The sequence below is a fragment of the Hyla sarda genome, chromosome 3 (assembly GCF_029499605.1).
Source record: "Hyla sarda isolate aHylSar1 chromosome 3, aHylSar1.hap1, whole genome shotgun sequence".
In the NCBI taxonomy this organism is placed as follows: domain Eukaryota; kingdom Metazoa; phylum Chordata; class Amphibia; order Anura; family Hylidae; genus Hyla; species Hyla sarda.
In genome coordinates this window covers 144,277,399-144,302,746 of record NC_079191.1, presented here as the reverse complement: position 1 = coordinate 144,302,746, position 25,348 = coordinate 144,277,399, and the positions used below count along the sequence as shown (strand labels likewise).

Here is a 25,348-nt window from a genome sequence, read left to right as displayed (position 1 = left end):
AAAAAAAATACTTCCCTCCTGCGCTCCCTAGGTGCCTCTGGTCTGGTATTGCTGCTCCCGCAATCCTCTTCCTGGTGTCGGGGTCGATCTGTTACTGTGTAGCTTAGCAAATCATTGGTCACAGCAGTGTCCCACTGTGCCTAGTGATTGGCTGAGCAGTGATCTGTATTGAGCCCCAGCACCAGGAAGAAGACCAAGGCCAGGGATCAATATGTCACATTGCAGTTTAGCCAATCACTGGCCGTGGTAGGACACAGCTTTGGCCAGCAATTCACTGAGCTACACTGTAACAGATTAACCGCAACACTAGGAAGAGGATCACCCCGAGGACCAAAGCAGCAATACCGGAGTCACTGAGTAAAGGTATCAAAAACTGCAAATCTATTTCTAGCCATAAAGTGTATTCTCAAATTCCGTATAAATGGAGAACATGTATAAGGAAAGACTAATGGTAGACTTACATCTACAAAACCTGTTGACCGACTCTGCCCTGCTGACAGTAATCTCATGCAATCCCTCTATACACATGCTTGGCCCTGCTGAGTGTTCTTGAGTTCTGAATGGAGAGAGGAGAGGTAGAATGCTGCTAGACATATCTGGTGGTGGCTAATCAAATCTGCGGCTTCTTCCGGCGCATGCGCAGGTAGTTTATTTTTTTTACCAATAAAGTTTTTTTTGTCTAATTGACAAACTGTCTGCGCTTGCACGAAGCTACGCTATTAGCGTAGACCTAACGTACACTACGCTGTTAGCGTAGCACTTGTGTACTCGCGCATGCGCAGACAGTTTGTCAATTAGACTAAAAAAGCTTTATTGGTAAAAAAAAAAACTACCTGTGCATGCGCCGGAAGAGGCCGCAGATTTGTCGCTGAGCCACGGAAGAAACAGGAAGAAAAGATTCGCCTCGGACGTCAGAAGATAGGAAGGAGAGAAGGAAGAACATACCCCCCGATATCCCACTTACCGAACACAACATGGCGGAGGCCGAGGTGCACAGCAAGCCACTGGAAGAAAAAGGGGCCAGCTTCCGGATCTTCACAAAAGGTAAGAAAATACATATATACATAATCACAACACACATAAAAAAAACACATACTTATACACACATAACACACAAACATAATAACAAAAAACAGTATAAACCAGGGAGAACCCCTTTAATTCTTTGCCTCTTTTTGAAATCAATTCATGGCTTTGGCTTCAAAAACTGCATCAAAAATCTTAAATGTTGCCCTTCATATGACCTGGAAAGTGACGAGCTGGAAGTCTGGAGTACTGCCATTAACCCTACACACTTTGACTCATACTGACTGTTGTATATCCAGACATAAAAAGTCTGCAACAATACAATACCGTACTTTGATCCATAAGGAAGTGTTATTCAAAATAATTTTCTTCATACTTATCTTCAGGCGTCCATCGATGGTCAGTAGTGTTCACATAATGAGAACAAATTTAATTAATTTCTTGCACACTTTATTTAATCCAGTGAAGTTGTAAAATAACAGAACACTTAGATTACGCCTTCTATACAGTGAAGTGTCATGTTTATACCAAAAGTTTATTCTTCATTGTGTAGCTATTATTTTTTTTAACAATTTTTTTTTATAGCTTTCACACACTAAGCAGCTGTACAGATAATACTGTGCTCTTGTATTTGTTCCTATTCCATATAGTCTGCACATTAAAGGTAAATTTGGACAATTTAATTGGAAATTTAAATTTATAATGTACATGGTTTGAGTACCGTATTTTTCGCCCTATAGGATGCACCGGCCAATTTTAAAGGTGCAAAATCTAGAAAAAAAAAGATTCTGAACCCAACAGAAATCTTCAACCTGCGGACCTCCAGATGTTGCAAAACTACAACTCCCAGCATGCCCGGACAGCCAACGGCTGTCCGGGCATGCTGGGAGTTGTAGTTTTGCAACATCTGGAGGTCCGCAGGTTGAAGACCACTGGTATAGGAGGTAGTACTCCCGTGTCCCCACCACTCCGGACCCATCACCGCTGCCCTGGATGTCGCTCCATCACTGTCGCCACGTCCCCGTGGTGTCCCCGACGCTCCGGACTTCTTCTTCCCTGGGATCCACGCTCTCCGTCTCCGTCATCACGTCGCTACGCACGCCGCTCCTATTGGATGGCGGGACGGTGTGCGTGATGACGTCAAAGGAGAACGCCGGCCATGCAGGGGATCCCGGCACGGAGCAGACACCGAGGAGGCAGGTAAGGTCCCTCCCGGTGTCCTGTAAGCTGTTCGGAACGCCGTGATTTCACCGCAGCGGTCCTGAACAGCCACACTGAGCAGCCGGGTTAGTGTCACTTTCGCTTCAGACGCGGCAGTAAGCTTTGATCACCGCGTCTGAAGGGTTAATACAGGGCATCACCGCGATAGGTGTGTATTCGCCGTATAAGAGGCACCAACTTTCCCCCCCCCCAGTTTTGGGGAAGAAAAAGTGCGTCTTATACGGCGAAAAATACGGTAATTGGTAAGAAACTATTTATATACCTAAACTGATAAAGTATAAACCTACAAATTCTATCTGAAATAATTACAACTCCAGTATAATCCAAAAGTTTCTCAAATTATTTAACAATTATCAAAAATTAGACAAAGACCTAGACAGTGTCCCTAACCCGTAAAAAACATATACCCCAAAATAAGGCACAAGGTATACCCAATGGGGGAGATTTATCAAAACCTGTCTAGAGGGAAAGGTGACCAGTTGCCCATAGCAACTAATCAGATCGCTTCTTTCATTTTTAACATGGCCCATGCAAAATGAAAGAAGTGATCTGATTCGTTGCTATGGGCAACTCAGCAACTTTTCCTTTGCACAGGTTTTGATAAATCTCCCCCAATATGACTAAGCATCATTTTGACCACCCTAGTTTACTCCAGCAAGATAATAAACCACAAATCATAATAGTATAAACATCAACCATAACAATATAAATATTATAAGGAATGTATGGCATCATGTCATATGGTATCATGTGTCATATGGGGAACCCGTGCCGCCTCAACGCTATTTTATTGTTTGCCCTACTTCGTTCCTGACAAAGTAGTGTAAACTACTAAACAGCGTTGAGGTGGCACGGGGTCCTCATATGCCATTTGATACCATATCCACTCCAGTATTTATATTGTTATGGTTAATGTACAGGATGGGCCATTTATATGGATACATCTTAATAAAATTGTGTTGGATTGTCAATGCAACCCTCTTCTCCCACTCTTCACACACTGATAGCAACACCGCAGGAGAAATGCTAGCACAGGATTCCAGTATCCGTAGTTTCAGGTGCTGCACATCTCGTATCTTCACAGCATAGACAATTGCCTTCAGTGACCCCAAAGATAAAAGTCTAAGGGGGTCAGACAACCGGGAGACCTTGGGGGCCATTCAACTGGCCCACGACGACCAATCCACTTTCCAGGAAACTGTTCATCTAGGAATGCTCGGTCCTGACACCCATAATGTGGTGGTGCACCATCTTGCTGGGAAAACTCAGGGAACGTGCCAGCTTCAGTCCATAAAGAGGGAAACACATCATCATGTAGCAATTTCACATATCGAGTGGCCTTGAGGTTTCCATTGATGAAGAATGGTCCCACTATCTTTGTACCCCATATACCACACCATACCATCAATTTTTGTGTTCCAACAGTCTTGGAGGGATCTATCCAATGTGGGTTAGTGTCAGACCAATAGCAGGGGTTTTGTTTGTTAACTTCACCATTCACATAAAAGTTTGCCTCATCACTGAACAAAATCTTCTGTGTAAACTGAGGGTCCTGTTCCAATTTTTATTTTGCCCATTCTGCAGCACCTGAAACTACGGATACTGGAATCCTGTGCTAGCATTTCTCCTGCGGTGTTGCTATCAGTGTGTGAAGAGTGGGAGAAGAGGATTGCATTGACAATCCAACACAATGGGCAGCACATTGAACTCATTTGGTCAGAAACTTGTAAATAACTCATGAAAGAATAACGTTATGTTAAAACCAAGCACATCATTGTTTTTCTTGTGACATTCCTAATAAGTTTGATGTGTCACATGACCCTCTTCCTATTGAAAAAACAAAAGTTGGATTCAAAATGTCCGACTTCAAAATGGCCACCATGGTCACCACCCATCTTGAAAAGTTTCCCCCCCTCACATATACTAATGTGCCACAAACAGGAAGTTAATATCACCAACCATTCCCATTTTATTAAGGTGTATCCATATAAATGGCCCACCCTGTAGTACCGTATATACTATTGTGAGGTGTAACAACGTCCATAAAGAAACAGCTACCTGGTACTGGTAGTGTAGCAGGCTATCAATCAGTTGCAGGTGCCAGGTGGATAACCAAGCAAAGCGGTATGTGAGAATGCGTGGTGCTTCACAGATAAAAAATATAACTTCTGGCACAAAATGTTAATACAGGAGAAAAAGGAATCTGGAGCACCCACCCAATTCTTGATGATCGGTACTGTATTGATGAAATTCCACCGAGATAAAGGGGGAGATTTATGAAAACCTGTCCAGGGGAAAAGTTGCTGAGTTGCCCATAGCAACCAATCAGATCGATTCTTTCATTTTTAACTGTTCGTGTTATTTGTTAGTACGTACCTGTTCATGTATTTAAGCCTGAATACCTGCGGACTGACATCACTGATGGGCCCGATGACACGCCTCTGTGCGTGAAACGGACTCCATTGCCCGCTACTGCCTCCGCTCCCCAGCATGTACTTTTAACAGATTTTATTTCGGTGGATTTTCATCAATAAAGTACCGATCATCAAGAATTGGGTGCTCCAGATTCCTTTTTCTCCTTTATTCACATATTGTGAGGTGTGATTTATCATCCTGCTGGAGTGAACTAGGGTCAAAATGATGCCATCTGATACTTAGTCATATTGGGTATACCTTGTGCCTCAATTTGTGGTCTATAAGAAAGCACCAGTATACACACAGCAATAATATCTAACAGAAGACAATTCCTTGCTTACAAATATTGCAGTGATCTACTTTTGAATACTTACACCAATGTAAGAATATTTGTGTCACATTTTGCTGTACACATTGGGCCAGATTTACTGGCAGGCTTTGCTTGATTGTGCGTCTTTTGTTCAGTGGCAGTGTATTTACTATTGAGGTACGTGGTCTATGGTCATTTGGACATGTCAGATCTTGCTAATTTTGTATCTGTGTAGATGTTGTTGTAACATGAAGGTTGCACTGACCAGTGGCACTCAAATTCCGCACGGCAAAAGTAAATCAGGCAGAAACCCCAGGCAACACAACGCCAGCTAAGAAGAAGCCAAATGTTTGTGCAGACAGGAAAGACAGGAAATCTGGAAAGGCACTGTCATGATCTGAACTACTGTTGGTGGTGGTGTAAATAGACAGACAAACCAGGCACAGTCTTTATTTGCCATAGGTAGTAAATGTTTAATCTTTATTTAAAGGATTTATTTTCTTTGCTAAAGCTAGCCATGCACAATAGATAAATGTCCTCCCCTTTTTGCAATAAAATGTATATTTGGGTCACCCAGTTCCCTCGTGATGGCTGATGTTATTGGAAAGAAGTACTGGCATTTTGGATTTCAACTTACTGATCCTTTATCAGTGGAGAGAAGCCACAGCCAGAGGAGTCCACCAATGGCTTATTCCCCCCTTCCTTTTAGAAAAAAAAAAACTGTACGGTGTGAGATTGTTCAGCCGATCATTATCACAACTGTATGGCCAACTTTTTGTTCCTAAAATATTATTTTCTTTACTCAATCTCCTCTTTTGCAAGGTTTACCTGAAGAGGAACAGCAAGAAAGTAAAAACACATAATCAGATCATCAGGGGCTATAAAATTATTTAAAATCTTTTTGGACTGATTATAGGTCCTCTTTAACCCCTTACTAATCACCCAATGTATATGTACATTAGTGGTCGGGTGGGGAAGTATGAAACAGGCTAAGGAGCTAAACCTGCTCGATACATGCAGGTGCTTGTTGTCATTAAAGGGGTACTCCACCCCAAGACATCTTTTCCCCTAGGGGATAAGATGTTTGATCTGCCGCTTGGGACCCCCGCAATCTCGGCTGCGGCACCATAGACATCCGGTGCACAGAGCAAACCTTGCTCTTTGCCAGATGACTGGCGATGTGGGACAGAGGATCGTGATGTCACGGTCACACCCCGCTCGTGACTTCACAGCCATGCCCCCTCAATGCAAGTGTATTGTAGGGGGTGTGACTGCCACCACACCCCCTCCCATAGACTTGCATTGAGGGGGCATGGCTGTGACATCATGAGCGGGGAGCGGCCGTGATATCACGAGCCTCTGTCGCTGCACCCCATGCTCTAAACAAACACCAGGTGCAGCAGGGAGATCGCAGGTGTCCCCAGGAGCGGGATCCCCATGATCAGACATCTTATCCCCTATCCTTTAGACATCTTATCCCCTATGCATTATGCTGCATAAGCAATAAAATGATTGCTTATGTAGTCTCCTGGAAGGGCTTAAAAAGGGAAAACAAAATTAAATAAAAAAATGCTAAGTAAAATTCCTCCCCTAGTAAAAATTGTAATCACCCTCTTCTCTTAAAAAAAATAATAATAATATATTAGATATCGTGTGCAGAAATGTCTGAACTATTAAAATACAATGTTGTAGATCCTGTATGGTGAATGGCATACTGTACATAAAAAAGACCTCCAGAATTGATGTTTTTTGGTCACATCACATCCCAGAAAAACCAATTATAAAAACTGATCCAAAAAGTGTAACAATAAAAACAACAGACCACGATTCATAAAATGGGTCCTCAGATATCCTGTAGATGGGAAAAAGAAAAAGTTTTATAGTAGTCAAAAAAATTAATTGCAATTCAAAGCATTTCTATATGAATTTTTTTTTAACTTTTTTGAAAGCAGTTCAACAAAACAAAAACTCCACAAATTGCATATTCTTGTAATTGTACTGACCGACAGAATAAAGATTACATGCAACATATGTGTCACGATGCCGGCTGGCAGGTAGTGGATCCTCTGTGCCGGAGAGGGATTGGCGTGGACCGTGCTAGTGGATCGGTTCTAAGTCACTACTGGTTTTCACCAGAGCCCGCCGCAAAGCGGGATGGTCTTGCTGCGGCGGTAGTGACCAGGTCGTATCCACTAGCAACGGCTCACCTCTCTGGCTGCTGAAGATAGGCGCGGTACAAGGGAGTAGACAGAAGCAAGGTCGGACGTAGCAGAAGGTCGGGGCAGGCAGCAAGGATCGTAGTCAGGGGCAACGGCAGGAGGTCTGGAACACAGGCTAGGAACACACAAGGAAACGCTTTCACTGGCACGATGGCAACAAGATCCGGCAAGGAAGTGCAAGGGAAGTGAGGTGATATAGGGAAGTGCACAGGTGATCAGACTAATTGGAACCACTGCGCCAATCAGCGGCGCAGTGGCCCTTTAAATCGCAAAGACCCGGCGCGCGCGCGCCCTAAGGAGCGGGGCCGCGCGCGCCGGGACAGGACCGACGGAGAGCGAGTCAGGTACGGGAGCCGGGGTGCGCATCGCGAGCGGGCGCTACCCGCATCGCGAATCGCATCCCGGCTGGAGGCAGTATCGCAGCGCCCCGGGTCAGTGGATCTGACCGGAGCGCTGCAGTGAGGAGAGTGTAGCGAGCGCTCCGGGGAGGAGCGGGGACCCGGAGCGCTCGGCGTAACAATATGTTTATTTTAATTTTTATTTACACAGTTTTTTTTTTATGGGAAAAGGGGGGGGGGGGGTGATTCAAATTTTTATTAGGGAAGGGGTTAAATGATCTTTATTAACTTTTTTTTAAAACTTTTTTTTGCAATGTTATAGTTCCTATAGGGGGCTATAACACTGCGCACACTGATCTTTTACATTGAGCATTGTTATCCCATAGGAAACCATTGATTGACGATTCTGCCGCTTGACTGCTCATGCCTGGATCTCAGGCACTGAGCAGTTATTCGGTGATCGGTGTCCTCCAGCTGTTCGGGATGCCGCGATTTCGCCGTGGTGCTCCCAAAGAGCCCACTGAGCTAACCGGCAGTAGTTTACTATCACTTTAGATGCGGCGATCAACTTTGAATGCTGCATCTAAAGGGTTAATAGCGTGTGGCACCGCGATCAATGCCGCGTGCTATTAGCCACGGGTCCCGGGCGTTGCTAGAGGACGTGCTTGACATGCCGTGGCCCCGCGTTATACAAAGGGAGCGGACTCAGGGCGTACAGGTACGCCTTGCATCCTTAAAGGGGTACTCCGGCGCTTAAACATCTTATCCCCTATCCAAAGGATAGGGGATAAGATGCCTGATTGCGGGGGTCCCACCGCTTGGGTCCCCCGTGATCTTGCATGTCGCACCCCGTTTAAAATCGGTCCCCGGAACGTGTTCGCTCCGGGCCTGATTACTGTCGATCACGGGGCCGGAGCGTTGTGACGTCAAGGCTCTGCCCCGTGTGACATCACGCTCCGCCCCCCTCAATGCAAGCCTATGTGAGGGGGCGTGACTTAGCTTCTTTCAATAGGTGAGAGGAAGGGGAAAAAGCAGAAGGGATATATATAGGAGGTTGACTGAACGGGAGGGGGGGTCTTAAAAATGTGTAGAAGGATGACTGGAGGGGGAGGGGTTGCAGAGGAGAAGGGTGCTGCGGGGGCAGAAACGTGTGAAAGAGGATGACTGAAGGGTGTGGGGATGTAGAGAAGGGAGCTGGGGGGGGGCTGAAAATTTGAAGGAAGATAACTCAAGGGTGGGGAAGGTGTGGAGGAGAAGGGGGCTGAGGGGTCTTGGGGGGAAGAAGATGTCTGGGGAGGGGGGGCAGATAAGTGTGAAGGAGGATGACTGAGGGGTCTTGGGGGGGGGGAAGGGCTATGGGTGGGTCAGAAAAGTTTGAAGGAAGATAACTGGGGGGACCTATGGGTCTGAAAGAGGAGAGGAAAGATGGGTCTGAGAGAGTACTAAGGGGTCTGGGGGGACTTAGGTCTCATTCACACTGGGGACATTCTGTCAGCATAAATCCACTTGCGGCCAAATTCCATTGTTCTGCTGCTCTGTGCATAGTGCAGAATCGCCGCAGCGGAATGGACGTCTGTCCAAAGAATGAACTTGTTTATTCTTTGGGCTGAATTCCACCGTGATCTATGAGATCCAGTGACTTTGGCAGCGCCTGCTGCAAGCGGACATTCAGCTGGATTATTTATTTTATTTATATAGCGCTTACAGATTCCGCAGCGCTTACAATTATGGGGTACAAACAAAGACAAGTATCAGACATAATATTACACAATAACTATTCAAACAAGAGGTGTGGGGATATATTGAGGATATGTTGAGGCCAATTAGAGAATGTTGTAGGCCTGTCTGAAGAGTTTTGTTTTTGAAACTATGGATGTTGTTGTTGAGTCTGAGGGACTGAGGGATAGCATTCCAGAGAACCGGTGCAGCACGAGTGAAGTCTTGGAGACGGGAGTGAGAAGTTCGGATTATAGAAGATGTTAGTGTGAGATCATTAGCAGATCGGAGAGAACGTGTAGGATGGTAGACAGAGATGAGAGAGGAGATGTAGGGAGGTGCAGCATTGTGGAGAGCTTTGTGTGTGAGACTGAGGATTTTGTACTGTATTCTGGACTGAATTGGTAACCAGTGTAGTGACTGGCACAGGGAGGAGGCGTCGGTGTAGCGGCTGGAGAGGAAGATGAGTCTGGCTGCGGCATTAAGGATGGACTGGAGAGGAGAGAGTTTGGAGAAAGGAAGGCCTATTAGTAAAGAGTTACAGTAGTCGAGGCGGGAGTGAATTAAAGCAATAATAAGAGTTTTTGCAGTTTCAGTAGTGAGAAACGGGCAGATTCTGGAAATGTTTTTGAGATGCAGGTGACAAGAACGTGAAAGAGACTGAATATGGGGAGTGAAAGACAGATCAAAGTCAAGTATAACTCAAAGACAGCGAGCCTGCTGCCCGGGAGTTATGGTAGTACCACATACCGAGATGGAAGTGTCAGGGTAAGGTACAGTATCAGTTGATGGAGAAAAAACAAGAAGTTCTGTTTTAGAAATATTTAGTTTCAGATATTAAGAGGACATGATGTCTGAGATAGCAGAGAGACAGTCACTGGTATTCTGTAGGAGTGCAGGGGTGATGTTGGAGGAAGAGGTATAGAGTTGGGTGTCATCAGCATAGAGGTGGTACTGGAAACCAAATCTACTGATTGTTTTTCCAATGGGGGATGTGTAGAGTGAAAAGAGTAGGGGACCCAGGACTGATCCCTGGGGAACCCCGACAGCAAGGGGAAGAGGAGAAGAAGTAGAGCCAGAAAACAACACGCTAAAGGAGCGGCCAGAGAGATAGGAGTAAAACCAGGCGAGAGCAGAGTCCTTGAGATCGATGGAGCAGAGACTACTGAGGAGGAGTTGGTGATCCACAGTGTCAAAAGCCGCAGACAGGTCCAAGAGAGTCAGTAAAGAGAAATTGCCATTTGATTTGGCCGTCAGAAGATTGTTAGTGACTTTGGTTAGGGCCGTTTCTGTGGAGTGTAGGGAGCGGAAATCAGACTGTAAGGGGTCAAGGAGAGAGTTCTCGGAGAAATAGCGGATAAGGCGGGAGAAGACCAAGCGTTCCAGGATTTTGGAGATAAAGGGGAGATTTGAGACGGGTCGATAGTTGGCTGCACAGGACGGGTCCAGAGATGGTTTTTTCAATAGTGGGATTATGATAGAGTGTTTGAAGGAGGAGGGAAAGACCCCAGAAGAGAGGGAGAGGTTAAAGATTTTAGTTAGGTGACAGCTGATAGCAGGAGAGAGAGACTGGATGAGGTGGGAAGGCATGGGGTCACTAGAGCAAGTAGTGGGCCGGGCGGAGGAGAGGAGCCTGGAAACCTCATCCTCCGTTACAGGCTCAAAAACTGAGAGTGATGAAGAGGAGACGTGGCTGGGAATTGGATCAGAACTTTTAGGGGACTGGGAGAGGATTTCATCACGAATGTCATCATATATAAAAATATATCCATCATACATTACCTGTAGCAGGCATGTTCCCACAGGCCATCCAGGGACACCGTGCACCCTCTAGGAGGGTGCATGGTGTCCCTGGATGGCCTGTGGGAACATGCCTGCTACAGGTAATGTATGATGGATATATTTTTATATATGATTTTGTACTGATGTAAACATTACCGTACCGATGTAAAGGGGGATATATTATTGTGCAGTGTTCCTGATATCTACCATCTGATTATATTCAGGACCAGGGTACCGGTGCCATTTCTGGGGTATATGTTTTTTAGGGGTGGGGTTGTCTTTCCCTTTTTTTGTATTGTCAATTGTGGTGAGATTATCAATAAAATGTATAAATTTTTTGCATTAATTTTGCATTATTGGTGGTTACTTTTGTGGTGACAATTGTAGGAGCATTATTATAGGAGTTTTTGTTGCCATTTCTATTGGTGTTATAATTTAGAGGAAGAGTGTAGTTTATATTGTATTAGCTGGAGTGCCCGTGACAAGAGAAGACCAGGGACTTGCTGCTGCACACTGTGATAAAAGTAAAAAAAAACACATCAGAAATAAAAGTAAGCTTGTTAATGGCAGCAGGCTGCAGCATGGGAGGTATCATCAGTATCTAATCCATACAGGGGGGGCGCTGTCAGTATTTAATCCATACATTGGGGGTCATAATATCAAAATGTAACCCCCCTCTCCTATATAAATTAGATACTGACATTGCCCCCTGTATGGATTAGATACTGATGATACCCCAACATGCTGAAATCATCAGTATCTAATCCATACATGGGGGGGCACAATATCATAATGTGACCCCCATATGGGTTAGATACTGATGATACCCCAACATGCTCCAATCATCTGTATCTAAACCATACAGGGGGCACTGTCAGTATCTAATCCACATAGTGGGTTCACATTATGATACTTGTCCCTCATGACGATCCACTTGTCCTGATACATAAAATAATTTCAACCAAAATAGTCTGTAAATAAGGTCTTAATTAATAGAAAATGAATAGGCAGACCAGTATGCCACCCCATTAGGTGGATCAGGGCCCCTGAAAAGTAAGTCTGCCCCAATAAATAGGTAGTCCCCCCCCCCCCTTCAGGTAGGTACGTCCCCTCATCAGGTAAGCAGGCATGTAGGGCTCCACTAGCATGTAAATAGGGACCCAGATATATATGTCCCCCCAGCTGGTAAAAAGGGAGGACTCCAAGACAAAGCCCCAGATAGAAATTACCCCTATTAGGTAGAGCTCCCCAGTAGGTAGACAGGCCCCCAGAGAAATATGACTCCCATCAGGTAGGGCTCCCATTTAAACAATTATACTCCCTAAGTCAGAGCTTTCCAAACTTTTCATGGTGACGCCCTTACATAGTTTGGTGACACACTCCTTGCTATACTGCCAATTGTATGTATCACGTTGACAATGCACAACGTAGTACCAGTATCAGCATTAGAAAAGCTGCTACCATCCTGTGCCAGTTCATCCCCCCCCCCCCTTATCACACCCTGTGGCATTATATTCCCCCTTCTCTGACGCTCCCTTTGCCATTCTATTCCCTCCCCTCCCCCCTGTGCCATTCTATTCCCTTCCCTTCCCCCTGTGCCATTCTATTTCAGACCCCCCGTGCCATTCTTTTTAAGCCTCCCCCCCTGTGCCATTCTATTTCAGCCCCCCCCCTGTGCTATTCTATTTCAAACCCCCCCCTGTACCATTCTATTTCAGCCCCCCCCCCTGTGCCATTCTATTTCAGCCCCCCCTGTGCCATTCTATTTCAGCCCCCCCGTTCCATTCTATTTCAGCCCCCCATGCCATTCTATTTCAGCCCTCCCTGTGCCATTATATTTCAGCCCCCCCTGTGCCATTCTATTTCAACCCCCCCTGTGCCATTCTATTTCAGCCCTCCCTGTGCCATTCTATTTCAGCCCCCCCCCCTGTGCTATTCTATTTCAGCCCCCCCCCCCCGTGCTATTCTATTTCAGCCCCCCCGTGCCATTCTATTTCAAACCCCCTGTGCCATTCTATTTCAGCCCCCCCTGTGCCATTCTATTTCAGCCCCCCCCCCTGTGCCATTCTATTTCAGTCCCCCCTGTGCCATTCTATTTTAGCCCCCCTGTGCCATTCTATTTTAGCCCCCCTGTGCCATTCTATTTTAGCCCCCCCTGTGCCATTCTATTTTAGCCCCCTCGTGCCATTCTATTTTAGCCCCCCCTGTGCCATTCTATTTCAGCCCCCCCTGTGCCATTCTATTTCAGCCTCCCCCCGTGCCATTCTATTTCAGCCCCCCATGCCAATCTATTTCAGCCCCCCCCCCTGTGCCATTCTATTCCCCCCCCGTGCCATTCTATTCCCCCCGTGCCATTCTATTCCCCCCCGTGCCATTCTATTTCAGCCCCCCCCCCCGTGCCATTCTATTTCAGCCAACCCCCCCTGTGCCATTCTATTTCACTCCCCTGTACCATTCTATTTCAGTCCCCTGTGCCATTCCATTTCACCCTCCCCTCCCTCCTTTGCCATATCATTCACTGATTCACCAAACCCCCTCCCCCTGCTTTTACCTGTCCCATGTGCCCTCCGGCAGGCTCGCTGGCACGGCGGTTATGTTGCTGCACCGCATCCTCGGTTCTAACGGAGGTGCGCGCGATGAGTGACGTCATTGCACAGGCCTATGTTGGGATACCGATGTCCTGCGTGGCTTGCTATAAGCTGCAGCATACAGCTGAAGCCTATAGGAGTTCAGTGACGGGGCAAGAATGATTGCCCCGTTATATGTGAATTCCTCAGGCGTCTAGCACTGCTAGCCCGAAGCAGGGCTAAATGCCTGAAGAATTCACCTGCCCGGTGCCCGGAACTGCATGTCCCGGGTGTTGGGCGATACAATTTCCACATCCCTGTTATTATATCGTACCCTCGCAACGTGATCAATAAGCTGAGATGGCAGAGGAGGGTCCCATTACCTACCGCTGATCGCCGATTCACTGTTGTGGCCTGGCACAGCTATGTTGTATCAGTGGTTTGCAGATCACACTGTACAATGCTATGCCAAGGCAAAGGCAAGCACAGCATTATTCAGTGAATGAAATATAATGATTGCATATAAAAGTCCCCTATGGGGAGTTAAAAAGTGTAAAATATAAAAATGTCTAAAAAATTCTATAAAATTGCATCTATTGCAATGTCGATTTTTGGTTACATCATATATCAGAAAAAAATTATACAGTGTGATCAAAAAGTCCCATCAAAACAATAACGATACCGTTATTGAAAACTACATCATGGCGCAAGAAATGACCCTCATACATCCCTGTATATGAAAATATTAAAAAATTCTAGGTGACAGAAGAAGATCATTTTAACCCTCTCCCGACCTATGACGTACTGGTACGTCATGCGTCAGGAGAAGGAAACATGACGCGGGCCTGCAAATCGGGTCCGCGTCATAGCCAGCAGATTTCCACTGCTATCAGCAACTGACATCTGCTGGTAATGACTGCCATCGGAGCTGGCTTCGAAATAGTTAAATGCTGTGATCAATAGTGATCGCAGGATTTAAACATTAAATACTGGTAATCCCTGGGGTCTAGGGGACCCATCTGCAGCTCTGCGATGTAATCTGCAGATAGGTTGCTGTTACGCCTAGCGCTCCGGGTCCCCGCTCCTCCCCGGAGCGCGTACGGCGTCTCTCTCTCCGCAGCGCCCCGGTCGGTCCCGCTGACCGGGAGCGCTGCACTGTCATGGCCGTCGGGGATGCGATTCGCACAGCGGGACGCGCCCGCTCGCGAATCGCATCCCAGGTCACTTACCCGTTCCCGTCCCCTGCTGTCATGTGCTGGCGCGCGCGGCTCCGCTCTCTAGGGCGCGCGCGCGCCAGCTCCCTGAGACTTAAAGGGCCAGTGCACCGATGATTGGTGCCTGGCCCAATTAGCTTAATTGGCTTCCACCTGGTCCCTGACTATATCTGACCTCCTCCCATGCACTCCCTTGCCGGATCTTGTTGCCTTGTGCCAGTGAAAGCGTTTTGTGTGTCCAAAGCCTGTGTACCAGAACTTCTGCTATCCACCCTGACTACGAACCTTGCCGCCTGCCCCCGACCTTCTGCTAAGTCTGACCTTGCTTCTGTCTACTCCCTTGTACCGCGCCTATCTTCAGCAGCCAGAGAGGTTGAGCCGTTGCTAGTGGATACGACCTGGTCACTACCGCCGCAGCAAGACCATCCCGCTTTGCGGCGGGCTCTGGTGAAAACCAGTAGTGACTTAGAACCGGTCCACTAGCATGGTCCACGCCAATCCCTCTCTGGCACAGAGGATCCACCTCCTGCCAGCCGGCATCGTGACAGTAGATCCGGCCATGGATCCCGCTGACGTCCCTCTGCCTTATATCTCTGATATCACCACGGTGGTCGCCCAGCAATCCCGACAGATCGCCCATCTAACTCACCAGCTGTCGGAAGTATTCACCATTGTGCAGCAACTTCAGTCGCAACTTCAGCAGCAATCATCTCCTGCACCCCTTCCGCAGCGAGTGGCCACTCCTAGCCTCCGCCTGTCCTTGCCGGACAAATTTAATGGGGACTCTAAGTTTTGCCGTGGTTTTCTTTCGCAATGTTCCCTGCACTTGGAGATGATGTCGGACCAGTTTCCTACTGAAAGGTCTAAGGTGGCTTTCGTAGTCAGCCTTCTGTCTGGAAAAGCCCTGTCATGGGCCACACCGCTCTGGGACCGCAATGACCCCGTCACTGCCTCTGTACACTCCTTCTTCTCGGAAATTCGAAGTGTCTTTGAGGAACCTGCCCGAGCCTCTTCTGCTGAGACTGCCCTGCTGAACCTGGTCCAGGGTAATTCTTCCGTTGGCGAGTACGCCATACAATTCCGTACTCTTGCTTCTGAACTTTCCTGGAATAATGAGGCCCTCTGCGCGACCTTTAAAAAAGGCCTATCCAGCAACATTAAAGATGTTCTGGCCGCACGAGATACTCCTGCTAATCTGCATGAACTCATTCATCTAGCCACTCGCATTGACATGCGTTTTTCTGAGAGGCATCAAGAGCTCCGCCAGGAAAAAGACTTAGATCTCTGGACACCTCTCCCACAGTCTCCATTGCAATCTGCGCCTAGGCCTCCCGCCGAGGAGGCCATGCAAGTGGATCGGTCTCGCCTGACCCTGGAAGAGAGGAATCGCCGTAAGGAAGAGAATCTTTGTCTGTACTGTGCCAGTACCGAACATTTTTTGGTGGATTGCCCTATCCGTCCTCCACGTCTGGGAAACGCACGCTCGCACCCAGCTCTTGTGGGTGTGGCGTCTCTTGATGCTAAGTCGGCTTCTCCTCGTCTCACGGTGCCTGTACGGATTTCTTCTTCAGCCAGCTCTTCCCTCTCAGCCGTGGCCTGCCTGGACTCTGGTGCCTCTGGGAATTTTATTCGGGAGTCCTTGGTGAATAAATTCCGCATCCCGGTGACCCGTCTTGTCAAGCCACTCCACATTTCCGCGGTCAACGGAGCCAGGTTGGATTGCACCGTGCGTTTCCGCACGGAGCCCCTCCTAATGTGCATCGGACCTCATCATGAGAAAATTGAGTTTTTGGTCCTCTCCAATTGCACTTCTGAAATTCTCCTTGGACTACCCTGGCTTCAACACCATTCCCCAACCCTGGATTGGTCCTCAGGGGAGATCAAGAGCTGGGGTACCTCTTGCTTCAAGGACTGCCTTAAACCGGTTCCCGTTACTCCCTGCCGTGACCCTGTGGTTCCTCCTGTATCCGGTCTCCCTAAGGTCGTTATGGACTCTGCCCGCCTTAAGAAGTGCCTCTCCCCCCCTCCCAGTCCAGTCAGTCAAGCCTCGGTGCCTCCTCGTGGCCCTCGTCCTGGTGTCACACTGCCCCGTGCCAGGCCTCGCCCTCTGCCCTCCCTCCCCATTCCCACTCCTGCTGTACTGCCTGCTGTTGAGGAATCCCTCCATCCTTTCCCGGTGTCCTCATCCCAGGGGGGGCAGTTACCGGACAAAGAGAAGGGGAGACCTAAGGGGGGGGGGTACTGTTACGCCTAGCGCTCCGGGTCCCCGCTCCTCCCCGGAGCGCGTACGGCGTCTCTCTCTCCGCAGCGCCCCGGTCGGTCCCGCTGACCGGGAGCGCTGCACTGTCATGGCCGTCGGGGATGCGATTCGCACAGCGGGACGCGCCCGCTCGCGAATCGCATCCCAGGTCCCTTACCCGTTCCCGTCCCCTGCTGTCATGTGCTGGCGCGCGCGGCTCCGCTCTCTAGGGCGCGCGCGCGCCAGCTCCCTGAGACTTAAAGGGCCAGTGCACCGATGATTGGTGCCTGGCCCAATTAGCTTAATTGGCTTCCACCTGGTCCCTGACTATATCTGACCTCCTCCCATGCACTCCCTTGCCGGATCTTGTTGCCTTGTGCCAGTGAAAGCGTTTTGTGTGTCCAAAGCCTGTGTACCAGAACTTCTGCTATCCACCCTGACTACGAACCTTGCCGCCTGCCCCCGACCTTCTGCTACGTCTGACCTTGCTTCTGTCTACTCCCTTGTACCGCGCCTATCTTCAGCAGCCAGAGAGGTTGAGCCGTTGCTAGTGGATACGACCTGGTCACTACCGCCGCAGCAAGACCATCCCGCTTTGCGGCGGGCTCTGGTGAAAACCAGTAGTGACTTAGAACCGGTCCACTAGCACGGTCCACGCCAATCCCTCTCTGGCACAGAGGATCCACCTCCTGCCAGCCGGCATCGTGACAGTTGCTGGAGAAGATCGGACAGTTCCTGTCTATTGTCTATGCTCCATAGGTCCTGCTATAAAGCATATACCTAAATGTTGTTCAAACATCTTCCATTTGTGTGTGGGGGGGGGGGTGCCGATATAGCACCTCGTCAGGGGCACAAGGAGCGCTAGGTACATCTCTGCTCCTGTACGTAAAATATTGAGAGTAGGTGCCTTTTTTTATTTATTATCATATGCTTGGGAAAAGAATGATTGTATTACAAGAAGCTCCACACGGGATCATGTTGCTGACTCAATAACAGTTTGCAGATTTTAATGACTCAACATTAAGTTGCAGATATTCAACTAAGCTTTCTCCATCAGTTCATCAGTTTTCATTATTAATATTAAAGTTATAAGATTACAGACTGACTCATGTCACAATATTTCTATGTGAATTTAGGTTATTAGGTCATCATCATTAAAAAAATTCCTTCCCAAAATGTCTCCCTTTCAGATTGGCGGGCAACTCCCTATTGCTATTGTTAGAATCTGCACAAACAAATTGCATACCTGAGTTTCAGCAGTAAAACGTGTGTTGTGCTTATTTTTGGCACAGCATGGGATTAAGGCAGTTTTGGTATCTGTGTAAAAACTTATACTGCAGTGATACATCTGTAGATCACTGCTTTGGAACACTGCTGTTTAGGGTGGCAAGGGTGTATGGATATATGCAAATGGGAGCATCAGAACAAAAGGTAAAACAATGGTAAAGAACAGTATGTTCAATGACAGTAAACCCTATTTATGGTCAAGGGACTTTATTTTGACATTGAAAGGGAATCGGTCAATTACAATTTACATTCCAAATTGCTGACATTGTTAGATAGCTGACACATTGCGGGGGGCTTTATCATGCATTTATGACCGGTTTCTGGTGTAAAAAAAAATGTTGTACATTTAAAACTCTTATGGAAGATTTACTGTGCTCGACATTTTTAAAATGAGCATTTGTGCCTCTTTTGATGCATCCGTTGATTTTATTTGCCTTGACTGCAATTGCCTGGCACTGGACTCTAAAATTCACTTTACTGTCTACCAGTACCAGTAAGTCCTTGCCATTTCCAGATTAAAGGGGTACTCCATTGGCCAACGCAGAACTAAATGTAAATGCTGATTTTGCGCTCCAGGGGTTGGCAACGGCCCCTCGTGATGTCACAGCCATGCCCCCTCAATGCAAGTCTATGAGAGAGGACGTGACAACCGTCATGCCCTCTCCCATAGACTTGCATTGAGGGGGCGTGGTTGTGATGTCACAAGGGGGGCGTGACTGAGCCCCGCACCACAAAATCAGCATTCACATTTAGTTCCATGTTGGTCAGTGGAGTACCCCTTCAATACTAATGGCTGCCATGCACATATATTGGCCCAGATTTATCAATCTGCCTGAAAACAAAACTTGTCTATAGCAACCAATCAAGCTGTGGGCAAAACCGGACAACGTTGTAGGCAACGTTTCAGCTGGCTCACCCAGCCATTTTCAAGCCTTAGCTTGAAAATGGCTGGGTGAGCCAGCTGAAACGTTGCCTAACACGTCTTTTTGAATAAATCACCTTTTTTTGCTGACACCTGGTGTGCCACTGTCCATTAAATTTTTCTGTGTTTTGGAGGGGTCCCCAACCTAGACCCGACACAGTAGGCACCTGAGCACCTTTTTTTTTTTACCCTGGAGTGCTGCTTTCCTGCTCTATCTCCCCTCAAGAACAGATATTCGATGTGGTGTGTACCGACACCACATAAATGACCAGTAATAGGCATCTTGTGAGTATGGGCCTTTTGACTGTGGTAATATTTGTATTATTTTAAAACTAAAGTGCTGCATACCAACAGCTGACTTGCAAAACACTAGAAAACCATAAGATAATATTTCGCCACAGTTGTACGGTATGAGGAACACATTGTAACATCTGGCTGTTGCGGTAACATACAACAGCTGCAAGAATGCACTTGTATACAGTGTGAAATGAGGACTCTTAAAGGAATACTGCAGCCCGAAGACAACTTATCACCTATCCGTGGTCCTCAAAGTATTCGTTTTTCCCAGAGTGTTCCTATAAGGTCAGAAACCAATGTCTTTGCTTATATGCCGAGCAGTGGGCAGGAAATGTTTACAACACATTGTTGTTCCACGCACTTCCATGGGAAACTGACTGTTCTGATTCCTGTCAATTAATCCTTTCATTGCCGGATGGGTAAGAAGAATTTCAGAAGCGAGGAGGAAAGATTTTTTTTATAGAACAATTCTTTTAGACAAACAAATGATGAACTTTGCATTTCTGCAACAAGACCAGTCCAGCAGGTTTCTAGCCAAAGTTCTTAACCTGGCAGTGTTGTTTCTCTGCTAGTTTCTAACTACTTCCTTGTACAAAAATAACCTTTTCATGTATAACTTGGGGGGAAAAAAAACGAAAAATATACTAACAATGTGCTTTCCTTCTACAGTAAAACCTCTTTGAGATGACCACCCTATATTGCACAACAAAAACGGGCTTCTAGAGGTGGTCTTCTCATAGGAATACATAAAAAGAGGGGAACTGAAAATCTGGTCTGAGTAAGGGAGCAGACTATCAAAGAGGTGGTCTTTTGAGCAGGTTTCACTGTATTTTATCATTTCCAGGCTGCTGAAAACTCTTAAAGGGCTATTCCAGGCAAAGGATAGGGGATAAGATATCTGATTGTGGGGGGGCCGCCGCTGGGACCCCTGCGAACTCCCTATAGCACCAGCATTCTATCCGCATTCTATCCTTGGAAACCTCTGGGTTTCCGGGACTGGAGACATGACGTATAGCCACGCCTCCTCGTGACATCACGCCATGCCCCCTCCATTCATGTCCACGCCCCCTCCCATAGACATGAAAGGAGGGGGTGTGGAGTGATGTCATGAGGAGGCGTGGCTATACGTCATGTCTCCAGTCCCGGAAACCCAGAGGTTTCCGAGCCTGGAGACGCAGCCCCGCATAGAATGTGGGCTGCTGCAGAGAGATCGCGTGGGGTCCCAGTGGTGGGCCCCCCACAATCAGACATCTTATCCCCTATCCTTTGGATAGGAGATAACATGTTTTTGCCAGGAATACCCCTTTAACATTCCTCTCTTACTCAATGTATGTACAAGCATAGTCATGGTCTTTCACTTTGGGAAGTATATTCCAGATATTGTAAAGAAAACACTAACCATGCTACTGCATTATAGCAGCTCAGGTAAGGTGTGTCTGTTGACATTCATTTTCCTGCAGACGTTTATCATATTGCAATACCTCAGCATTCTAGAGACACCCAGGTAGCGTATGAAGCGCCTTCTGCTGGTCTTTTATTTTTCTACCTTTATGTAACTCTAAAAAGATGTTTTGTCAAACTTCTTCCATTAAAGGAGTAGTCCAGTGGTGACCCAGTGGTGAACAACTTATCCCCTATCCTAAGGATAGGGGATAAGTTGCAGATCGCGGGGGTCCGACCGATGGGGCCCCCTGCGATCTCCTGTACGGGGCCCCGACAGCCCGCGGGAAGGGGGGCGTGTGGACCTCCGCACGAAGCGGCGGCCGACACGCCCCCTCAATACAACTCTATGGCAGAGCTGAAGCGCTGCCTTCGGTAATCTCCGGCTCTGCCATAGAGATGTATTGAGGGGGCTTCGTGCGGGGGTCGACACCCGCTATCTGGCCGGAGAGCCGGGGCCCCGTATAGAGAGATCGCAGGGGGCCCCAGCGGTCGGACCCCCCGCAATCTCAAACTTATCCCCTATCCTTAGGATAGGGGATACGTTTTTCACCACTGGACTACCCCTTTAAAGAATTATAGAGGCTACTGTGCTCTTTCAAACTTTTAGTGCAGCAGAAAATATGAGATAGCTGTCCTCTGATATACAACATAAACGTTGAGATAAAGGGGTTTTAAATTGTTTTAATAATAATTTCCTAAACACTGGGAATGGGGGAACTGCTGCTCCAGCACTGCTACCATTTCAGTGTCTCCTTCTGCAAGTGCTACAATGTCGTTGTGTACATTGACGCTGCAGCCATTCACTCGGAGGTCACGTTTGTACATGCAGGAAGAGACCAGTGTTTGGCTGCACATGCACAATGTATCAGTAAAGAGTTTTAATTTATTTTTACTCCAACCCCAGCTGGTAGAAAATACTACTTTAGGGCTCGTTCACACGAGCGGATTTTGTTTGAAACTCGCAGCGGGTAACCCGCTGCGAGTTTCAAACAAAATATGCTCGTGTGAACGAGCCCTAAAGAAATGGACGGACTCTCCTACGGCTGTCTCCGCTGTGAAAAATCCACCGCAGACCCCATTGACTTTAACAGGGTCTGCAGCGGACTTTCCGCAGAGGAGATTCAACTGCTGAAAATCAGCTGTGGACAGCCGGTGGAGAGCTCGCCCCTTTTAAACTCGCAGTGGGTAACCCGCTGCGAGTTTCAAACAAAATACGCTCGTGTGAACGAGCCCTAAAGAAATGGACGGACTCTCCTACGGCTGTCTCCGCTGTGAAAAATCCACCGCAGACCCCATTGACTTTAACAGGGTCTGCAGCGGACTTTCCGCAGAGGAGATTCAACTGCTGAAAATCAGCTGTGGACAGCCGGTGGAGAGCTCGCCCCTTTTAAACTCGCAGTGGGTAACCCGCTGCGAGTTTCAAACAAAATACGCTCGTGTGAACGAGCCCTAAAGAAATGGACGGACTCTCCTACGGCTGTCTCCGCTGTGAAAAATCCACCGCAGACCCCATTGACTTTAACAGGGTCTGCAGCGGACTTTCCGCAGAGGAGATTCAGCTGCTGAAAATCAGCTGTGGACAGCCGGCGGAGAGCTCGCCCCTTTTAAACTCGCAGTGGGTAACCTGCTGCAAGTTTGAAACAAAATACGCTTGTGTGAATGAGCCCTTAGGGTAGGGTCACGTGCGGTATTTTGCTGCGTATTTGATACTGTGCATTTTCCTACCCATTGAAGTCAAAATACGCAGCTGATTTTGCCACTCATTGACTTCATTGGGTAGGAAAATAAGCAGCAAAATATGGCACGTGTGACCCTACCCTTAAAGAGGTACTCCCATGGAAACCTTTTTTTTTTTTTTTTTTTTTAAATCAACTGGTTCCAGAAAGTTAAACAGATTTGTAAATTAATGCTTGTAGTAAGAAACAGCGTTCGGCACAGCCAACCATGCAGCCTGATGTTTGCTCTTGATGGAACAGGTGTGTATGTATGTCGCTGCCTGTGGGGTGCTCAGCCAGGACAGAGTCATGAATCAAACATTTGAGAGAGCATGGAAAATAAGCGGCACTCACCACAGACAGCTAGCGACAACTTCTTTATTTCTTAGGCGTGCAGTAAAACCTGCATGTTTTACTGCACGCCTAAGAAATAAAGAAGTTGTCGCTAGCTGTCTGTGGTGAGTGTCGCTTATTTTCCATGCTCTCTCAAATGTTAGATTTGTAAATTACTTCTATTAAAAAATCTTAATCCTTACAGTACTTTTTAGGGGAGATATACTACAGAGAAAATGCTTTTCTTTTTTGAATTCTCTGATGTCATGACCACAGTTCTCTCTGCTGACCTCTGCTGTCCATATTAGGAACTGTCCAGAGAAGGAGAAAATCCCCATAGCAAATATATGCTGCTCTGGACAGTTCCTAAAATGGACAGCAGAGGTCAGCAGAGAGCACTGTGGTCGTGACAGAAGAGAAATCCAAAAAGAAAATAATTTCCTCTGTAGTATACAGCCCCTAAAAAGTACTGGAAGGATTAAGATTTTTTTAATAGAAGTAATTTACAAATCTGTTTAACTTTCTGGCACCAGTTGATTTAAAAAATAAAATAAAAAGGTTTTCAACGGGAGTACCCCTTTAAGCCCAGCTTCTTCCACCAGGCATGGAAAGTTTTTGCAGTGATCTGACTCTGTCAATGCAAGAATTCTGCAGTATCTAGTATAGATCTCAGAAGACATGACTCTATGGCTTGTATCCAGAGATTTCTGAATTGTGTTTCCCACAACTTGGACATTTTTAATAAGGAAACAAAACCATGTAAAAAATATTGCTGCAGTATGCACTGATCCATAAGTTATGTTCGCAGGTGTTTTGCTTTATACTGTCTCTGGTGAGTGGACCTTTGGTAACAGCCCTTCCTTTTCCAAGAAATGTGCACACTATTAGCAAGTAACTTTCATTTCATTCTTTGCTTGCTGGAGTATGAACCGGTTAACCTGTAAGTTTCGTTTTCTCTTGCAACCCAGCGGTCAACAATACTCTGGGAAACCTGCCAGAACTAATACCTGCTTGGTATTTCTTTACGTTAAAAGTGCTCTAGCTTTATGGAAAGAAAAAATGGGACACCTTAAAGGGGTACTGCCATGGAAAACTTTTTTTTTTTTTAATCAACTGGTGCCAGAAAGTTAAACCGATTTGTAAATGACTTCTATAAAATAAAAATAAAAAAATCTTAATCCTTCCAGTACTTATTAGCTGCTGAAAAATGGTTTTCTTTTTGGAACACAGAGCTCTCTGCTGACATCATGACCACAATGCTCTCTGCTGACATCTCTGTCCATTTTAGGAACTGTCCAGACCAGCATATGTTTGCTATGGGGATTTTCTCCTACTCTGGACAGTTCTTAAAATGGACACAGATGTCAGCAGAGAGCACTGTGGTCATGATGTCAGCAGAGAGCACTGTGTTCCAAAAAGAAAACCATTTCCTCTGTAGTATTCAGCAGCTAATAAGTACTGGAAGGATTAAGATTTTTTAATAGAAGTAATTTACAAATCTGTTTAACTTTCTGGCACCAGTTGATTTAAAAAAAAAAAAAAAAGATTTCCATTTAAGGACACAGAGATTTTTCATTTTTTCCCTCTTGCCCTCTAATAATCTTTCAGTTCTGCACCTAAAGACCCATATGAAGGCTTGTCTTATGCGGGGCTTTATAAAGAGACATTTTACTATAAAATCTGCAACAAAGCTAAATAATAATAATAATAATAATAATATATATATATATATATATATATATATATATAAATATATATATATATATATTTGTTGGTCGGGAAAAAAAGTTGCAAATTTGGGTGTTTTTCTTTCTACGCAGTGCACATTTCGGTGAAGATTATACAATATCTTTATTATATAGGTCAATATGATTACAACCATAATCAATGTATATAGCTTTTGTTTCATTTTACTATTATAACTTTTTGTGAGAAAATTTATCCTAAATAAATACCTTTACTTTTCCCTATACGGGGATGTATGAGGGCTTTTTTGCACTGTGATCTGTGGTTTTTATTGGAACCATTTTTGCTTATTCACATTGATCAGTGTTATCGGGACTCTGATCTGAGCCTGCCCAAGCAGCCTGGAAAAGCAGATTGCCTTCAGGACGGTAGGTCAGGATGCCTCCGGCCACCATGTCTGCTGATCTAGACCCTAGGATCACGCTGCAGAGGTCTTGATCCGCCCCCTGAGCTAGCCAGAATATATATTTTTAGGTGCTGTGATCAACTATAATCGCGGCATCTGAAGGGTTAATACCAAGCATCGTCATAATTGCCGATATCCAGCATTAGCAGTAA

The 25,348-nt window shown here is 46.5% G+C and overlaps 1 long non-coding RNA gene across 4 annotated transcripts in view; it reads right to left on the bottom strand.

Moving 5' to 3' along the window:
* LOC130361769 (uncharacterized) overlaps window positions 1-25,348 on the bottom strand; it is a 93,410-nt gene that overhangs the window by 45,744 nt on the left and 22,318 nt on the right. The window contains exons 2-3 of one of the 4 annotated variants that reach the window (XR_008891146.1): window positions 965-1,033; window positions 462-556 (exon numbers count right to left, since the gene is read on the bottom strand). The exons of 1 other annotated variant lie outside the window; for it this stretch is intronic. This is a non-coding gene — a long non-coding RNA (uncharacterized LOC130361769). The remainder of the gene's footprint in view (window positions 1-461; window positions 557-964; window positions 1,034-25,348) is intronic. 2 more of the 4 variants (XR_008891145.1, XR_008891148.1) reach the window with 2 other exon arrangements.